We start from the raw sequence: 19,340 nt of genomic DNA, 5'->3' as shown, positions 1-19,340 counted from the left end.
ATATATACAAAACCAAAATGATAAAAATCAGTATCTTAACCCAACAAATCTAATACTTGGAGGGGAAAAGTACAGTGAAAATGTGCTCTTTTTTTGAGGAGAATGGGAATCTTAGAACAATTGATTATGCTCATGTGAAACCGATACTCAGAGCAGGAAATAGTCCTCAGAGCAGAGCAAGGAAATACTGCATGGTTCAAAATAAGGAAAGGAGTGTGTCAGGAATGCATCCTGTCACCATACCTTTTCAATCTATATGCCGAATAGACCATTTGGGTGGCTGGGCTTTATGAGGAGTAATGTGTTATCAGGAATGGAAGAAGACTCATCAACAGCCTAGCTTATGCAGATGATACAACATTGCTTGCTGATACTGAGGAAAACCTGAAAGTCAAGGTCTGTAGTCTTCAATAAGGATTGAAGATCAACATCAAAAGAACAAAGATTCTTACTACTGAGCCAATTGGCAGAATCATGATAAATGGAGAAGAGATTGAGGCTGTTAACAATTATAGCTTGCTCTACTCCATGATCAACACTCTTGGCTCCAGCAGTCAGGAAATCAAAAGACAAATTGCACTGGGAAAATCTGCTGTCAGGGACCTCTCCAGTGTACTGAGAAGCAATGATGTCAGTCTACAGACTAACGTACACCTGGTCCAGGCCCTGATCTTTGCAATTACTTGCTATGCATCAGAGAGCTGGACAATGACTAAGGCCGACAGAAGAAGAATTGATGTCTTTTAGTTATGACCATGGACCACCAGGAAAACCAAATAGGCCCATCTTGGAGAGGGTGAAACCAAGTTTCTCCTTGCATGCTAAGGTTTTGAAGTTCCATCTCACACACTTTGGGCATGTTGCCAGGAGGGACCACTCCAGGAGATGGACATCATTCTTGGAAAGGTGGAGGGACACCACAGGAGAGGAAGACTCTGATGAGATGGATTGATACAGTAACTGAGGAAATGGGGATAGATGTGTTGAAGTCAGTGAGATGAGCTCAGGACAGAGCTGTTGTGCATAGGTTTGCTATGTGTCACAGGTGACTCAACAGTACATAACAGTGGTGTAAAGACCAGTTTTCAGAAGAAAGAAATAAGATTAGAACTGAAATTCTTGACATTTAACACAAAATCAATATAATAATCAAAAATGTAGATAATTCTTAAAAAAATTGACAAGCTAGAACACTTGATTGTGCTAATGTGAACCCTATACTTGGACCAGGAGGCAGTCATCAAAATAGAGCAAGGAAACGCTGCATGGTTCAAAACTGAGAAGGGTATGCACCAGGGATTTGTCCTGTCTCCATACCTTTTCAACCTATATGCAGAACAGATTATCCAAGAGGCAAGGCTGTATGAGAAGTGTGGCGTCAGTACTGGAGGAAGATTCATCAACAATCTGCGTTATGCAGATGACACAACCCTGCTTGCTGAAACTGAGGAGGACCTGAAGCGCTTCCTGCAGAGGGTTGAGGACCCTCTGCAATCAATACTGATTGAGGTTAAATGTCAAGAAGACAAAAATTCTTATTACTGGGTCAATTGGTAGCATCAGGATGTATGGTGAATAGATCGAGATTGTTCACAGCTTTAGTTTGCTTGGTTCCACAGTCAACAGCACTCTTGGGACCAGCAGCCAGGAAATCAAAAGACATCTTTTGATGGGAAAGTCTGCTGTTAGGGACCTCTCCAAAGTACTGAAAAGCAATGGTGTAACTCTGGAGGCTAAGGTGGGCCTGAAAGAGACCAAGGTCTTTGAAATCACTTGCTATGTGTCAGAGAGCTGGACAATGACTAGTGATGATAGAAGGAGAATTGATGCCTTTGAGTTGTGGTGTTGGAGAAGAGCATTGAATATACCATGGACTGCTAAGAAAACAAATAGGTTTGTCCTGGAGAGGATTAAACCGGGCTGCTCCTTGGAAGCAAAGATTCTGAAGCTTTGTCTGACATATTTTGGACATGTTGTAAGAAGGGACCAATTCTTGGAGAAGGACGTCATGCTTGGGAGGGTGGAAGGACAGTGCAGGAGAGGAAGACCCTCTATGAGGTGGATTGATTCAGTGACTGGAGTAATTGTGGGTGTATTGAAGACAGAGAGATTGGCACAGGACAGAGCAGGGTGTAGGGCTGTTGTACATAGGGTTGCTATGAGTTGTAGGTGACTCGACAGCACATAACAACATGCCTTTTACAAAAGAAAACAGAGAAGATACACAGAAGGAGATTCCCTATCCTCCCATGGATTTCAATTGCTTGCCTTCAGAATTGTAGTGCACGTTCTTACCACTAGGTCACCAGAGCTCCTGTGGATACTATATTTATGACTGTTGTTTTTTGCTGTTGTGTAAGCTCCAGTCAGAAACTTCACACAGTTGGCCCTTCAGCAAATTTTCAGAGGCAGTTAATTGCACGGGAGGAGATTGCCCATCCTTCTCCTGAGGAATTGCTGGTGGATTCAAAGCCCTTGTCTTTGAGGTTGCAGCACATCTTTTTTCCACTAGGCCACCAGAGCTCCCTCACATGCACTAAGATGTTTTAATGGGCTGTGTTCTGAAATAACCTTTGTCCTCTCAAATCAGGTAACACCCATCCTCACAGAATTCTGCCTAGCTTTGTTGATACTCAGGGATTCAAAGCAAGACAAAAGATCCAACCCAAACTAGCTTCAAGAAAGTCAACACACCAAGATAGAAGATCTAGAGGAGACATGGTCTTCACCTGGGAAGTTATCCTACCATGACAACAATTGGCTGCAAATGGAAGAGTTGTTGTTGTTGTTGTTGTTGTTGTTATTGTTTTTACTGTTGTTATTGTTGTTATGTGCCGTTGACTCGCTTGCGACTCATAGCAACCTTATGTACAGCAGCACTAAACTCAGCTTGGTCCTGTGTCAATAACATTGTCTCTGACACACCCATCCCGATTACCCCAGTCACTGAATCAATCCACCTCATAGAGGGCCTTCCTCTCCTGTGCTGCCCCTCCACCCTACCAAGCATGATGTCCCTCTCCAAGGAGCGGTCTCTCCTTACAACATGTCCAAAGTATGTTAGATGAAGCCTCAGAATCCTTGCCTCCAAGGAGCCACCCGGTTTAACCCTTTCCAGGATGAATCCGTTTGTTTTCCTAGCAGTCCATGGTACCCTCAATACTCTTCTCCAGCACCACAGCTCAAAGGCATCAATTCTCCTTCTATCCTCCCTAGACATTGTCCAACTCTCTGATGCATAACAAGTGATAGCAAAGATCATGGCCTGTATCAGACGCACCTTAGTCTCCAGAGAGACACCATTGGTCTTCAGTACTTTGGAGAGGTCCCTAACAGCAGACTTTCCCATGGCAATACGTCTTTTAATTTCCTGGCTACTGGTACCAAGAGTGTTGACTGTGGAGACGAGAAAACTAAAGCTGTGAATAATCTCGATCTCTTCATCATCCATCCTGATGCTGCCAATTGGTCCAGTGGTGAGAATCTTTGTCTTCTTTACATTGAGCCTCAACTCATATTGGAATCTTCAGTCCTTGACCCTCTGCAGCAAGTGCTTCAAGTCCTCCTCAGTTTCAGTAAGCACAGTTGTGCCATCTGCATAACGCAAATTGTTGACAGATCTTTCATCAATCTTGACCCCATATTTCTCCTCATAGAGCCCAGCCTCCCAGAGCACAGAGAAGTCAAAGCAGAAGGAAGAATTTAAGATACTAAAGAGCTGAATAGAATATTTCAGCTTGAGATGACAAAGTAAAATATTACAATGAAATATGCAAGGAGTTAGAGTCAGAAAATCTAAAGGGGAGAACTCACTCAGCATTTCTTAAGCTCAAAACTGAAGAACAAATTCAAACCTTGAGTTAACATAATTAAGGGTGCTTTAGGCAGAATATTAAATGATCCAGAAAGTATTAAAAGAAGATGGAGAGAATATACTGAGTCACTATATAGAAAGGAATTGGCAGACACAGAAGAATTTAATGAAACAACATATAAACAAGAGCCTATGCTGATGAAGGAAGAAGTTCAGACTGCTTTGAAGGAAATAGCAAAAAATAAGACCCCAGGAATAGGTGATATACCAATTGACATATTTCAGCTAACAGATGCTGCCCTGGACATGCTCACCAAGTTGTGCCAAGAAATCTGGAGAACAACCACTTGGCCAACTGACTGGAAGAGATCCATATTTGTTCCCATCCCAAAGAAGGGTGACCCAACAGAGTGTTGAAACTATAGAACAATCTCATTGATTTCACATGCAAGCAAGATTCTACTGAAGATTATCCAAAAATGACCGGAAAAGTACATCAGCAGAGAACTGCCAGAAGTCCAGGCTGGGATCAGAAGGGGTCGTGGTACTATGGATATTGTTGCTGATGTTAGATGGATCTTGGCTGAAAGCAGAGAATACCAGAAGAATGTCTATCTGTGTTTCATTGATTATGCAAAGGCGTTTGACTGTGTGGATCATAACAAACTGTGGCTGACTCTAAGAAGAATGGGAATCCCACAATACTTGATTGTGCTCAGACTTGGACGAGGAAGCAGATTTCAGAACAGAAACCTATACTTGAACCAAGAGATAGTCGTCAGAACAGAGCAAGGAAACACTGTATGGTTCAAAATTAGGGAGGGCGTACGTTAGGGATGTGTTCTGTCTGCATAAAATCGAAGAATAGAGAGACTAAATCACAAAAAGACACCTGAAACAGAAGCTCAGTGGCAAGGACCTTTCTGAAGTACTGCCTCAAACAGAAATCTTTCCCTAAAACTAGTACACGACATTTGGTCTCAGAGCCTGCTAAACTCTAGAAAGACTGGCAGCAGCATGAGAAACCAGCAGCAATGAGGCAAGAGGAATAACAGAAGTATCCTGAATCCTAAGCCATCATATCAAGGGGTGCCAGGGGGGAGGGAGTTGCTGGACAGGGTATGCCTAAATTCAAGGGGATAATGGTAGAACAGGAAAAGGGACAGAAGGAAGAGGGGCCAAGAAGAAGAGGGGACTGGCACTGACTCCATTGGTTACTTTTGTAATGGGGAGGTGTCTTTCATCTGCTCTTATTGGTAAAAAGCTTGTCTGTCAGATATTGTTCTAAAGCACCTAATTTAGACAGACTAGGGAAAAGGGAGCTCTGGTGGCCTAGTGGCAAGAAGCTGCACTGCAAACCCAAAGGCATTTGGTTCTAGGCCACCAGCTGCTGCTCGGGAGAAGGATGGGCAATTTCCTCCCACTCGATTAACTGCTGATTAGACAGTACACAACAACAATGGGAAGAAAAATTGGCTTCTGAAATAACAGGTAAACCCTGTGTAAATTAAACCACACTTAGAGAAGATTAGCAGATATAGCACCTGAGGCTGAGCCCTCAATTTGGTAAGAAAAACGAGGCGGAACAGTTGTAAGCAGACATAATGATTGCAACATGGATTGTGGGAAGCATGAATGTAGGGAAACTGGACATTGCTTAGAAAGAAACGGAATGTGTAAGTATTGACATACTAGGTATTGGTGAAATGAGATGGATTGGTATGGAACATTTTGAATCAGAATCTATTACACTGGAGGTGAAAAGATGAGGGAAAATGGGGTCACTTTCATAGTTAAAAGTGTCATTTCTAGACCCATCTTAAAATACAATGTTGTGAGTGACAGGATAATATCCATATACATACAAGGAAATCCAGTGAATACTATCATTAAAATATATGTATCAACAACCAAAGCCAGAGAGGAGGAAATAGAAGATTTCTACCAACTTTTGTAGTAAAAAAATCAATTGAGCATGCAACCAAGATGCATTAATAACAATGGATGGCTGAAACGCAAAAGTTGGAAACAGAAAAGAAGGATCAATAGTTGGAAAACATGGACTTGGGGACAGAAATGAGGCTAGAGATAGAATGATAAACTCTGTACAATCAATGATTTATTTACAGCAAACATCTTTTATAAGAAACATAAACACAGACTACACACATGGAGTTCACCTGATGGTATGTGCAGGAATAATATTGATTATATCTGTGGAAAGAATCATTGAAGAAGCTCAATATCAGCTGTGAAAACTAAGCAAGTGCTTATTGTGGAACAGACCACCAACTACACATATGCAAGTACAATCTAAAGTTAAAGAAGGTTAAATCAAATGCACAGGAACCAAAATTTGGCCTTGAGTCTATCCCACCTGATTTAAAAACCATCTCAGAAACAGGTTTGAGGCCTTGAACACTACTGAGCAAAGACTTTGGGGCCTTTGGGAGAATATCAAGAATATTATCCATGAAGAATGAAAAAGGTCATTACAGAGACAGAAGAGGAAGAAAAGACCAACATGGATGTAAGAAAAGACTGAATATTGTTCGAGTGCTGAAAAGCCAAAGCAAAGGGAAAGAATCAGGACATTAAGAAGCTGATCAGAAAATGTTAAAGGGCAGCACAGAAAAAGAAAGCAATATATTAATGAAATATGCAAAGAGATGGAATTGGAAAATCAAAAGGGCTGAACTCATTCAGCATTTCTTAAGCTGAAGGAACTGAAGAACAAATTCAAGCCTCAAGTTGCAATACTTAAGGATTCTGAGGGCAGAATGTTGAACAAGCCAGAAGGCGTCAAAAGAAGATTGAAGGAGTACAAAGAGTAATTGTACCAAAAAGAATTGGCTGACAAAGAAGAATTTCATTAAACAACTTTTGATCAAGAGGCAATGATGATGAAAGAGGACAGTTAAGCTGTTCTGAAGGAATTGGCAAAAACAATGCCCCAGGAATTTACAGAATGCCAGTTGACATATTTCAGCAAACAGATGCTGCCCAGATGTGCCAAGAAATATGGAGGACCATTACTTGGCCAACAGACTGACAGAGATCCATATTTATTACCATTTTTTTAAAAGGTGACCCAACAGAGTGTGGAAATTATCTTATAATATCACTAATATCACATGCAAGCAAACTCTACTGAAGATGATCCGAAAATAACTGGAATAGTATATTGACAGAGAACTAACAGAAACACAAGATGGGTTTTTGACTGTATAGATCACAACAAATTTTGCCTAATCCTAAGAAGAATGGGAATCCCACAATACTTGATTGTGCTCAGACTTGGACGAGGAAGCAGATTTCAGAACGAAGCAAGAAAACGAAATCAGGAAAGCGGTGGGTCAGGGATGCTTCCTGTCTCCATACCATTTCAATCTATATGTGGATGATATTATTTGGGAAGCTGGACTTTATGGGGAGGAATGTAGCCTCAGGATTGGAGGAAGACTGATCAACAACCTGCAATAGGCAGATGACACAACCTTGCTTGTTGAAACTGAGGAGGACTTGAAGCATTTACAGCAGAAGGTCAATGACTGTAATCTTCAATATGGATTGAAGCTCACCATCAAGAACACAAAGATTTTCACCACTTGGTCAATTGGCAACACTATGATAGAAGAGATTGAGGTTGTTAACAGTTTCAACTTGGTTGGCTCCACAACCAACAATTTTCAATGACCAAAGATGACAGAAGAAGGTAGAGGGATAACACAGGAGAAGAAGATCCAGGATGACATGGGTTGGCACAGTAAGTGGTGTAATTAGGGTAGGTGTGTTGGAGTCATAGGGTCACTATGAGTCACAGGCATATAAAAACAACAACAGAAGTAATATCACAACTAAACCAGATGAAATTAAATTTACAATATTGAACTCAAGGCACTCGTTGCAGAACATCAAGGATTGCATCTCAGTGTCAAGAAAACAAGGATTTTTACCAATGGACTTGATAGGCAACATCATAATGGATGGAGAGAAGATTGAAACTGTCAACAGCTTCATTTTGCTTGGATCCACAATTAATATCTTGGTTCCAGCAGTCAGGAAATAGGGAGACACATTGCACTGGGAAAATCTGCAGTTAGGAAACTCTCCAAATTATTGGGAAATAATGTCAGTTGAGGGACTTAGGTACATCTGATTCAGGCCATGGTCTTTCCAATCTCTTTCTATGCATCTGAGAGCTGGACAATGAATAAAAATAACAGAAGAATTGAAGCCTTTGAGCTGTGGTGTTGAAGAAGAGCACTGAACATCCCATGGATAGACAAGATATATCTTGGAGAGGATACAGTTGACATCAGCAAAGGAGAGGAAGACCCTCAACTAGATGGAATGGCATGGTAATTGCAACAATGGGCTCTTGTGTATGAGGAAGTGTGAGGATGGCGCAGGATAGAACAAGGTGCAGTTCTTTTGTTCTTAGGTTTGCAAGGAGTCGTTGACTAGATAGCACCCAACAAAAACATTGGAATATTATGAAAAGTTACGGCCTTCAATATGGATTGAAGGTCAACATCAAGAAAACATAGATTCTCACCACTGGGCCAATTGGCAGCATCATGATGGATGGTAAAGAGATTGAGATTGTTCACAGCTTTAGGTTGAACTTCACAATCAGAACTCTTGGTACCAGCAGCCAGGAAATGAAGAGAAGAATTGCATTGGGAAATACTGCTGTCAGGAACCTCTCCAAAGTATTGAATAGCAATGATGTCAGTCTGGAGACTAAGGTGTGCCTGATACAGACCATCGTCTTCGCAATTGCTTGCTATGCATCGCAGACCTGGACAATGACTAGGAATGATAGAAGGATAATTGATACCTTTGAGCCTTTGTGGTGGAGAAAAGTTTTGAATATACCATGGACTGCCAGAAGAACAAATAGGTTCATCCTAGCAAGAGTGAATCTGGCCTGCTCCCTGGAGGCAAGAATTCTGAAGCTTTGTCTGACATACAAAAAAGGATGCAAAGAAGGATGGGGTCCTTGGAAAGAGACATCCTGCTTGAAAAGGTGGAGGGACAGAGAAAGAGAGGGAGGCCATCGATGAGATGGATTGATACTGTGACTGGGGTAATGAGGGTAGGTGTTTTGGAGAAAATAAAGTTGACATAAGATAGAGTAGGTTTCAGGGCTGTTGTACATAGGATCACTATGAGTTGCAAGTGATTTGATGGCACATAACAACAGTAACACTCTGATACTTTTGTAAACCTATAAAACACTAGGTTGTACTTAAATGAAACTTATACTTGGACCAACAGGCAGTCATCAGAACAAATCAAGGAAACATTGCATGGTTCAAAATCGGGAAGGGTGTGCATCAAGGATATGTCCTATTTCCATATCTTTTCAATCTATATGAAAAACAGATTATCCAGGAGGCTGGGCTCTATCAGAAGTGTGGCATAAGGATTGGAAGTAGACCTGCGTTATGCAGATGACACAACTCTGTTTGCTGAAACTGAGGAGGACCTGAAGTGCTTGCTGCAGAAGGTCAAGGACTGCAGCCTTCAATATGGACTGAAGCTTAACATCAAGAAAACAGATTCTCACCACTGGGCCAATTGGCAGCATCATGATGGATGATGAAGAGATTGAGATTGTTGACAGTTTCAGTTTACTTGACTCTGCAATCAACCCTCTTGGTACCTGCAGCCAGGAAATTAAAAGACTAATTGTAAAAAATAAAAAGACTAATTGTATTGGGAAAGTCTGCTGTCAGAGACCTCTCCAAGGTACTGAGGAGCAACGATGTCAGTCTAGAGACTAAGGTGCACCTGATCCAGGCCATGGTCTTTGCATTTACTTGCTATGCATCAGAGAGCTGGATAATGACTAGGGATGATAGAAGGAGAGTTGATGTCTTTGAGCTGTGGTGCTGGAGAAGAGTATTGAAAATACCATGGACTGCTAGAAGAACAAATAAGTTCATCCTGGAAAGGGTGAAACCAGGCTGCTCCTTGGAGGCAAGGATTCTGAAGCTCCATCTGACATACTTTGGACATGTTGCAAGGCAGGATCAGTCTTTGGAGAGGAGCAACATGCTTGGGAGGATGGAGGGACAGAGCAGGAGAGGAAGACCCTCGATGAGATGGATTGATTCTGTCACTGGGGAAATGGAGATAGATGTGTCAGAGACAATAAGATTGGCAAGGGATAGAGCAGGGTTTAGGGCTGTTGTACATAGGGTTACTATGAGTCTCAAGTGACTCAATGACACATAACAGTAACAACATAAGAAATTGACAAATTCCTTGAAACTCGTCCTACCTAGATTGACATGGACAGATGTAGAACACTTGACCAGATCCATCACACACACACACACACACACAAAGAAATTGAGTAGTTCACAAAAAGATTTCTCCATCAAAGAACTCCTGGATCAGATGGCTTCATGGCTTAATTCTATCAAATATTCAGAAAGGATTTATCATCAATTCTATTTAAACTATTTAAAAAATAAAAAATAAGAAACACTTCCAGAGTCATTTTATAAAGCAAGCATAACCCTAATACCAAAACCAAGAAAGTAGCCAAAAAAGAAATCTAGAAACCAATATCGTTCATGAATATAGATGCAAAAAATCCTTAATAAAATCTTGACCAATAGAATTCAACAGCAAATCAAAAGAATAATTCATCATGATCAAATTGGATTCGTAACAGGTTTGCAAGGATACTTTCACATTAAGAAAAACAATCAGTGGAATATATCAATTACAACAATGCAAATAACAAGAACTACATGATTCTAATAATTGATGCAGAAATGGCATTTGACAATATCCAACATCCCTTCCTAATTAAAACACTCAGCAAAACAGAAATAGAAGGAAATTTCCTCGACATTGTGTAAACTTTTGGAAGCAGGAGTGGCACCCACTTCCTAAACACTATACCTCTGGGAACTCTATGAACTTTGAGAAATTATAATAGTCTTAGAAAGGCTTCAGGTCTTTTGTTCATAGGGTCACTATGAGTCGTACTTGAGTCGACAGCAACCAACAACAACATTTTGAAAACTATATAAACAAAACCAAGAGTGAATATCATTCTCAATGGATAAAGTCTAAGAATATTTTTCTTGTGAACAGGGACCAGACAAGAATGCCCACCTTCAACACCTCTAATCAATATTATATTGGAAGTACTTACTAGGGCAATATGACTAGAAAGGGGAATAAAAGTCATTCAGATCAGCAGATTTGGATATATGCAGATGATATAATAGTGTACACAGGAAGCCCCAAGGATTAAAAAAAAAAACAACAAAAAAACCCCATGTGTTAGAGCTGGTGGACTAACTTAGTAGAGTGACAGGATACAAGATCAATTGACAAAATCAATGGAATTTCTCTACAGAAACAAAGAAAACACAGAGAAAGAAACCAGGAAAGCAACACATTTATAATAAACAACCATAAATTGAGATATGTAGGCATAAACCTAACTCAAGACACAAAAACATCTCTACAAAGAAAATGACAAAACACTTCTGCAAGAAATAATAAAATATCTAAATAAATGGAAATTGTTCCCTGTTCATGGAAGATTCAATATAGTGAAAATGACAATCCTACTAAAAGCAATCTACATATTTAACATCTCAAAACATATAACACATTCCTTTTTCAAGGAGATTGAAAAGGCAATTGTCAAGTTTATTTGGAGAGTAAAGAGACCCCCAATAAGCAAAGCACTTCAGAAAAAACAAAAAAGAAATGGGAGGCATAGCACCTCACGATCTCAGAATCTACTATACAGTGGTAATAACCAAAACAGCGTGGTATTGGTACAACAATAGGCCAATGGAGCAGAATTGAGAACCAAGAAATTAACCCATATATCTATGGACAGCTGATATTTGACAAGAAAACAAATCCTATCAAATGGGGAAATGATAACCCCTTCAACCAACAGTGCTGGCAAAACTGGTCTGCTACATGCTAGCTGAAGCAGGATCCATATACACAAAAAATCAACTCAAGGTGTATCAGAAACCTAGGAGTAAAACCCAAAATCATAAAGATCATAAGAGACAAAATGGGGTCAAACTTAGAAGGCCCAACCTATGGTATAAACAGGCTGGAAAATACAACCAGGAGCAGATGTGGGACTTATAATAAAAGTATACAGAATACTACAGAACCTTCACAAGAGAAAGACCAATTACAAAATGGGCAAAGACATGGAAAGACACTTCACTGAGGAAAACATTCATACGGTCAACACATGAAGAAATCACCAGACACATGAAGAAATACTCAAAATAACTGGCAATAAGAGAGATACAAATCAAAACCACAACGAAATACCATCTCACTTCAAAGTTTAATAGGACATCAATCAATAAATGTTGAGAGCATGTGGAAATATAGAAACACTCATACACTGTTGGTGGCATGGTGAAATTGTACAATATCTCTGGAAGGCAGTTTGGAATTTCCTCAAGACGCTGAATATAGAAACTCAATATGACCCAGCTATTCCACTCCTTAGGAATATACCCCAAGGAAATTAGAACTGAGACACAAATGGAGATTGGTACTAATGTTCATAGCAGCATTATTCACAATCGCAAGAACATGTAAAGAGCTCAAATGTCCAACCACAATTGAATGGATTGAAAAATGGTGGTACCTTCACATGATGAAATACTTTATAGCACTTAGGATCAATGTTTTTGAAAAATACTACATAACATGGGAGAGACTGAAGGGCATTTTGCTGAGTAAACTAACTCAGTCTCATAAGGACAAATACTGCATAAGATTATTATTGTAAAAATAGGAAGATAAATAGTAAAATGTGTATGGGAGCCCAAGGGGGAAGAGGAGGGAGAAGACGGGTGAAGGTGGACAGGGGGTAAATCACAGGGTCACACAATTTTGTGGGTGAAGGGAGAGGGTAAAGGAAACAGGAAAGATTCTGTGGGGACCTGAAAAGAGGGGGTAATGGTGGGCATAGCTCAATGGTGATTAATTGTATGGAACACAATGTGAATGAAAGATAGCATGAAACATGATGTATATGAATTATGTATGCAAATTAATATAAAATAATTTTTAAATGTCTAGAACAGTATATTAACAGAGAACTGCCAGAAATCCAAACTGGATTCCAAAAAGACAGTGAGTGGATAGGTATCACTGTTGCTGTCAAAATGTTCTTAGCTGAAAACAGAGGATACCAGATAAATGTTTACTTGTGTCTTATTGACTACACAAAAGTCATTTTGTAAACTGTGTGAATCATAACAAATTATGGCTAACATTGAGAAGAAGAGGAATTCCAAAACATTTATACAAAACTTACATAACGAGCAAGAAGCAAGTGTCTGAAGAGAACAAGGAAACAGTGCATGGTTTAAAATCAGCAAAGGTGTGAGTCAGAATCGTATTCTTTTTCCATAACTATTTGATCTGTGTTCTGAGCAAATAATTTGAGAAGCTGACTATAGGAAGAAGAATGTGACATCAAGATCAGAGGAAGACTCATCAACAACTTGCTTTATGCACACCCATCTGCAAGCTTGCTGGCAGAAAATAAAGAAGGTTTGAAGTAATTACCACAGAAAATCAAAGATTAAAACTGTCACTTTAGATTATATCACAGCATCAAGAAAGAAAAAAAATCCTCACCACGGGAACAGTAGGCAACATCATAACAAATGGAGAAGAGATTGATGTTGTTAATGACTTCATTTTGCTTGGATTCACTATCAACTCGCAAGCCAGTAGTAATCAAGAAATCAAAAGATATGTTACATAGGGAAAATCTGCTGTAATGGACATCTTTAAATTGCAGAAGAACAAGCATGTCCGTTTAAGACTAATGTACACCTGTTCCAGGCCTTGATGTTTTCAAATGATGATGATGATGATGATGAAGAAGCAGCAGCATCTGAAAGTTGGGCCATGTATATAGAAGGCCAAAGAATAACTTTGAATTGTGATGCTGATAAAAAACATTGAATATACCAATATACCAAAGAACAAACAAGTCTGTTTTAGAATAAGTGCAACTGGGGTGGTTCTTAGAGGCAATGTTGTTGTTGCTGTTGTCATGTGCTGTCAAGTCGTCTGTGACTTATAGCAACCCTATGTACAACAGCCCTAAACCCTGCTCTATCCTGTGCCAGTCGCACTGTCTCCAACACACCCATCTCGATTACCCTAGTCACTGAATCAATCCACCTCATAGAGGGCCTTCCTCTCCTGCACCGTCCCTCCACCCTCCCAAGCACGATGTCCCTCTCCAAGGACCTGTCCCTCCTTACAACATGTCCGAAGTGTGTCAGACAAAGCCACAGAATCCTTGCCTCAACGAGCAGCCTGGCTTAACCCTCTCTAGCATGAATCTGTTTGTTTTCTCATGGTACATTCAATAGTCTTCTCCAGAAATGTTAGTGAAACTTAATCTCACATTTTTTGAGCATGTTATCAGGAGAAGCCAGTCCTTGGAAAAAAAGATCATGCTAGGAAAGGAAGGGGGTCAGCTAAAGACAAGAAAATTCTCAACAAGATGGATTTACATAGTGACTGTAACAAAGGGTTTGGACATGTCAGAGATCATGAGGGCAAGGTTCAGATCTGTTAAAGGGGTCTCTATGAATTTCAGTGGACTTGATGGTATCTAACAGGAACAACAGTAGCCAATATAATTCTCAATGAAGATAAGTTGAAATCACTCTCCTTGTGAAAAAGAACCAGACAAGGAAGTTCTTTGTTGCCCCTTCCATTCAATATTGCACTAGAAGTTCTAGTAAAAGAAAAAGACATAAAAGGGAAATGAAAAAAATATAAATTGATAAGGAAGAAGTAAAACTATTTGCAGATGATGATCTCATATATAGAAAATCCCAGAGACTCAGCAAGAACATCTCTGGAACTAATTTAAAGGCTCCACTAAGTGGCAGAGTACAACACAGAAAAATCAGTGGGATTTCTCAACACCAAAAAAAGAAAACAGAAATCAACAAAATAATACATTTACAATAGTCTCCAAAAAGAGAAAATACTTAGGAATAAGCCTAAAGAGAGATGCAAAAGACTTACAGAAAGGGCCAAAACAATAAGAAACTAAGAGACCTACACAAATGGAAGAACTCAACCTTAACATTGTAAAAATATCAATATTGTCCAAAGTGATTTATAGACCTGCTGCAATCTTGATGCCGATTCTATCACAACTTTTATGGAGATGAAAAAATCAACTAGTAGCTTCATGTGGAAGAGAAAGAGTCCTCAGATAAGCAAAGCATTTCTGAAGAAAAAGAATTTGATACTGTGACAGACACATAGACAAATGGAACAGAATTGAGAGGTCAGAAACAATTCCATCCACTCATGAACAGCTGAATTTTGTTTGACAAGGGACCGCAAAGCAAACAGGTACCATATGGGTAAAAGATGTATTCTTTAACAATGTTTTTAGCAAACTTCAGCATTCATCTGAAAAAAGAAAATCCAACAATATTATACACCTCACACAATATTCATTGTAGTCTTATCTACAATAGCAAAGAGGTAGAAACAACTTAAGTGTTCATTAACACATGGATTAATGAATAAATTATGGAATTTATATGCAATGGAATACTATTTAATATTAAAATAATAACAAAAAATGTGATAACCTCTACAGAGCATGGAAGAACATGGATGACATTATGCTGAGTGAAATAAGAGGATAAACACTGTATGGATCCATTATTATCTTGAAAATAATTAAAAACAAATAGCTAAGCAAAAAATACAAAGACAAAAAATATCCTTTGATAGTTACTAGGAATGGGAGAAGGATGAACCATCTCCTCTCATATGATTTACAGCCTCCAAAAACCCGATGGAGGCTCAGCTATGAGTCACTTCCAACTCGACAGCATATGATAACAAGGGCTGGGAGAGGACAGCGAGGGGAAAGAGAGTGAGAAATTACTTATACAAAAGACAAAAATTAAGTTGGATGAAGAGAGACTACTATGGCTATAACTTTTCAGCGGCTGTGTTTATACCTTTAGTGATACTATGTTCATCATCCTTATATTTATCCTTATAATGATAAAAATCATACTTATATTAGCATAATATCACTAAAGTAAGGGTAAAAATGTGCAGAAGTTTTAACAACAGATCATTACATATATAACCCTACGCTACTAGTAATATTATTGTTGTTGTTGTTGTTAGTTGATGTTGAGTTGGAACCAACCCACAGGTCACCCTCCAACAGATTTTCAGAAGCAATTAATTGCATGGGAGGAAATGATTATGCATAGGTATGCAGATGATAATTCAACATGAGCATTTATTTGGGCTGTAAATATAACCATGTAGATTGTAGTGTCAGTGGGGAGACAATATTACATAAGCTTCTTGATCCTAATTCAGCATTCTGAGGGGATAGACCTTCAAGATCATAGTCTCAGAGAATACCCTGGTCAACTGGCATATCATAGTCCATAAGAAAATTGCACTACATTGAACCTGGGTGAGCAGTGATGAGGGCTTGAAATCCTGTAAGTGAGCCATCTAAGATGCAACAATGGGCTCTGTCTGGAGCAAAGAAGAATGAAGAAAATGACCACAAGGAAACCATTAGTCCACAGCATTAACAGACCTCATAATCCTCCACGGCCTTTACCCTGAGAACAGAAGAACCAGATGGAGCTCAGCTATACTGCTAATTTCTCTGAAATGGATTGCAATTGAAACTCCTTGAAAGAAAGGGAGATAAACATAAAACAAAGCTCAGAATCAGAGTATTGGTTAGGCTGACTTGCCTGATGGAGATAGAGCCCTAAGACTCTGGTCCATTGCCGCCTTTTGAGCCTGCAGCTGAAGTCGCTCATGTAGAACAACTTCACACCAAACAACAGACACATCTGCCAGTGAACACCACTACCAGGTAGATAGAACCTAGTCAACCACACAGGATCACAGGAGCAGAAATTGTCTAAAGATATAACTCAGAAAGTAGAAGAGAGAATGGAGGGATGAATAGAGGGAGGGACGGTGGGAAGAGTGATTTCACAATGTGGGGACTGTCACAGTCATAAGACATAACATCCATGAATGGTCGGAATGGAAAACTAATCTCTGGATAGTTTAGCACAAATTATTAAAATCAGAATACAGAGCAACGACAACATAGCAACAAGATTAACACAACAAACAGCACAGAAACACCCAGCACAACAAAAGCAACTCACACAACAGCAACACTTAACACAACCCTCAACAAAACAACCACTAATACAGCAACAACAAATACAACAACAGCATTGGAGGAGGGAGGGATAGAGGAAAAGGGAAGGGATGAACAAAGGAAGAAAGGTTGGACACAGAAAACCTGTTCCCAGGGTGTTTTAATAATTCATGTGAAAGAGAATGAAGTGGTTGTCGTGATGGTAGAAAGGATGGGAATTTTTTTTTTCTTTTCACCCCCTCCTATAGTTCTACCAGCCACTCAATACCTACTCCTCTCTATTTCTCTTTTCCTCCCCCCACTCCTGCCCTTCTGCTCTCTTTGTTTCCCCCTCTTCTGTCTCCTCCCTTCTCTCTCTCTCACTTTCTGTCTCCCTCTTTTTCTCCTTCCCCTCCTTGCTCTCTTTCTGCCTCTCTTCCTCTCTTTTTGTCCAGTTGCTGTGGATCCCTCTGAAAGGCCTCAGTCTACATCAGAGTCCCAGCACTGAAAAGACTAATTCCTGACTGGCTCAGCTGGGCACAGCTTCTCCTTTTCCTGTTCCTTCAGTCTTTTGATCTGTGATTTGCTTTTCCATTTGAAAAGCCATACTGAACGTCTCTCCCTCCATTTCTCTCATTTGAATTTTCATTTAAGCCCAGCTGATTTCCTAATGGCTTGACTTCCTTTCTGAGGCATCTGTCTGCAGCCTCAGGCAGCAATGCTTGCTCAGCGTTCCTGGGCCTGTGGCGGCAGAGAAACGTTTGCATTTGTGCCTGCTCACAGGAACAACTTCAGAAGGTGCCTCAAGGAGTGTGACGCTGACCTTTCTCAACAGGCCAGGCTGGCCGCATCCTCAAAGAGAAGGCATTTTGTGAGAAGAGGTTTTCCCTGGATTTCTCCCTGCCTGCTGATCAAAAACATTTCCCGTCTGGGTGGCAATTGATGCAATAAGGTTCCTAGATGAAAGCTCACCAGGCTTTGTCTCTTAAATGAAAGCCCATTCTGAAATGAAACACAGCAGGTGAGCAGGAGTTTCTTAGTTTTCAAAACTGCCTCAGAGACATGCCTACAGCCATTTTTCCCTCTTAAGCAGTTTGGGAATCACTGTGTGCCCAGGGGTCAGGCTTAACTGCTTCTGTGCAAATTAAATTTGATAGGAGGCCATTTCCTGGTAGCAAGAGCCTTGGAGATGTCCTCTGTCCCTAGGGACCAGGCCTGGAGGGATAGTAACTGCCAGATTTACCTGAGTATGAGAATTATCTGCTTGAAAGGAAATCACAACCTACAAGTACACACACACACACACACACACACACACACACACACAAATCCCAGTAATCAAGTTGACAGTGAGTTGCTTTTGGCTCATGGAGACAGACCCCCACTGGTGGACCACAACACAATAGTGACAGGGTTTCCTCCTGCAAATTTCTCAGATGTGGATTATCAGGCATTTCACTTCTGAGTGGATTGAAACGGCAATTTTCCAGTTCACAGTTGAACTCTTAACTATTTGTACTGTTTCCATTTTTTGCCCGTTTTAAAATGTGTTTTATGGTCTTTGCATTTGACCTCATTTTAACTGTCCAGCAGTATATTTTTTTCAAAGAATCAAAATGGTAAGACTGTCATCAAAGTCACTTGGTGTGTGTAAATATTACAGTCTGAAAGTGGAGCCTTAATTCGGTTTTAAAGAGTTGGCATGAATCTACAATGTATAGTAGATTTTTAAGCGGCCTTTGGCTCACATCTATTCCTCTAACCTTGATGTCTACTTAACAGCCCCTAGCCCTACATTTGGAAGCAGGAATGGCATCCACTTCCTAAACAACATGCATCTGAAAGCTCTATGAACTTTGATAAATGACGATAGTTATAGAAAGGCTTTAGGCCTTTTTTTTTAATTGGGAAAAACATATTGGGGGTACAAGGAGGTGAGGGTTGGGGGCAGAGGGGTGAGGATGGGCCAGGATGCAGTTGCAGAGCTGCACAGTTTGGTCGGTGGGGGGAGCAGGTGAAGGAAATAATGAGGGTCCAGAGGGGACCAGATCCTGCAGAGGAATGACAAGCATTTTCCAATGGTAATTAAACCAACTGTCATATAGATTTGGAAATTGGATGCCGACTCTCTGGCTTCTTCATACTGAACAGGGGCGTAGATGTAAAGGGATGAAGGGAGGACGCTTTATCACCTCACTGGTGGTCTTGGGTTAAAGCTGCTTGCCTTCTTGCTCTGTTAGAAGATATTTTCCTGTCATTTGCTCCCCTCTGGACTGCAAAGTGTTTTCCCAGGTGGGTCCAGTGGGGATGGCT

The sequence above is a fragment of the Elephantulus edwardii genome, unplaced genomic scaffold (assembly GCF_000299155.1).
Source record: "Elephantulus edwardii isolate Elephantulus edwardi_28Jun2011 unplaced genomic scaffold, EleEdw1.0 scaffold00420, whole genome shotgun sequence".
Classification (NCBI taxonomy): Eukaryota; Metazoa; Chordata; class Mammalia; order Macroscelidea; family Macroscelididae; genus Elephantulus; species Elephantulus edwardii.
This window is presented reverse-complemented; position numbering follows the sequence as displayed.